Source organism: Prionailurus viverrinus, unplaced genomic scaffold (genome assembly GCF_022837055.1).
Source record: "Prionailurus viverrinus isolate Anna unplaced genomic scaffold, UM_Priviv_1.0 scaffold_87, whole genome shotgun sequence".
Taxonomy (NCBI): domain Eukaryota; kingdom Metazoa; phylum Chordata; class Mammalia; order Carnivora; family Felidae; genus Prionailurus; species Prionailurus viverrinus.
In genome coordinates this window covers 72,909-74,565 of record NW_025927649.1, presented here as the reverse complement: position 1 = coordinate 74,565, position 1,657 = coordinate 72,909, and positions in this window count along the sequence as shown.

The window sequence follows — 1,657 nt, the reverse complement described above, 5'->3', positions numbered from 1 at the left end:
GTATAGTCCCTGGTAGGGCTGCTTGGATTTCTGTGTCTCCCACTTCACCATTCTTCCCCGTAAATTTCTTAGCTGAGACCCCAAGGTCTGGAGTCTGTGTGGGAAACACTGGCCCGTTTCTGTCACTGACAGGGAGAGGCTTCAGCCCTGATGCGCCATGGTAAGATAGAGCCCCGGGCGTCGAGGCCCGGGTCGACCAGGAGCACTACCCATTGGGCGTATCCGATCCCTCGGAACTTGCCCGGGATTTTCGAGCAGGGAACCCAGGGCCTGGAGGGTGTTTGTGTTTGTGTGACCCCTTCTGTCAGGTACAGGAACGGCTTCAGTCATAGCCATGGCGAGCAGCCCCGTGCGTGGAGGCCCGGGGCGAGCAGCCCCGTGCGTGGAGGCCCGGGGCGAGCAGCCCCGGGCGTGGAGGCCCGGGGCGAGCAGCCCCGGGCGTGGAGGCCCGGGGCGAGCAGCCCCGGTAGTGGAGGCCCGGGGCGAGCAGCCCCGGGCGTGGAGGCCCGGGGCGAGCAGCCCCGGGCGTGGAGGCCCGGGGCGAGCAGCCCCGGGCGTGGAGTCCCGGGGCGAGCAGCCCCGGGCCTGGAGGTGCGGGGCACTTCCCATTCTGTGTCTCCAATCCCTCGGAACTTTCCGGGGAGTTTCTGAGCTGAGACCCCAGTGTCTGGAGGCTGTTTCGGGTTCTGTGACCCCTTTCTCTCAGGTACAGGGTGACTGCCTTCTCTCAGGCTCCAGCCATGGTGAGCCATCGTAATGACTCAGGGCCTGGAGGCCGGGGCTCGTAGCAGGTGTTTGGGATTCTGGGTCTCGCATCCCTCGGTCCTGACCCGGGAGTACCGGAGTGGAGAGGATGGCTTGTTGGCTCTTCAGGATTCAGGCATATGTCTCCTTGGGATTTTAGGCTTGTAGTATAGTCCCTGGTAGGGCTGCTTGGATTTCTGTGTCTCCCACTTCTCCATCCTTCCCCGTAAATTTCTTAGCTGAGACCCCAAGGTCTGGAGTCTGTGTGGGAAACACTGGCCCGTTTCTGTCACTGACAGGGAGAGGCTTCAGCCCTGATGCGCCATGGTAAGATAGAGCCCCGGGCGTCGAGGCCCGGGTCGACCAGGAGCACTACCCATTTGGCGTATCTGATCCCTCGGAACTTGCCCGGGATTTTCGAGCAGGGAACCCAGGGCCTGGAGGGTGTTTGTGTTTGTGTGACCCCTTCTCTCAGGTACAGGAACGGCTTCAGTCATAGTGAGCCATGGCGAGCAGCCCCGTGCGTGGAGGCCCGGGGCGAGCAGCCCCGGGCCTGGAGGCCCTGGGCGAGCGTGGCACATCCAATTCTGTGTCTCCAATCCCTCGGAACTTTCCGGGGAGTTTCTGAGCTGAGACCCCAGTGTCTGGAGGCTGTTTCGGGTTCTGTGACCTCTTTCTCTCAGGTACAGGGTGACTGCCTTCTCTCAGGCTCCAACCATGGTGAGCCATCGTAATGACTCAGGGCCTGGAGGCCGGGGCTCGTAGCAGGTGTTTGGGATTCTGGGTCTCGCATCCCTCGGTCCTGACCCGGGAGTACCGGAGTGGAGAGGAAGGGTTGTTGGCTTTTCAGGATTCAGGCATATGTCTCCTTGGGAATTTAGGCTTGTAGTATAGTCCCTGGTAGGGCTGCTTG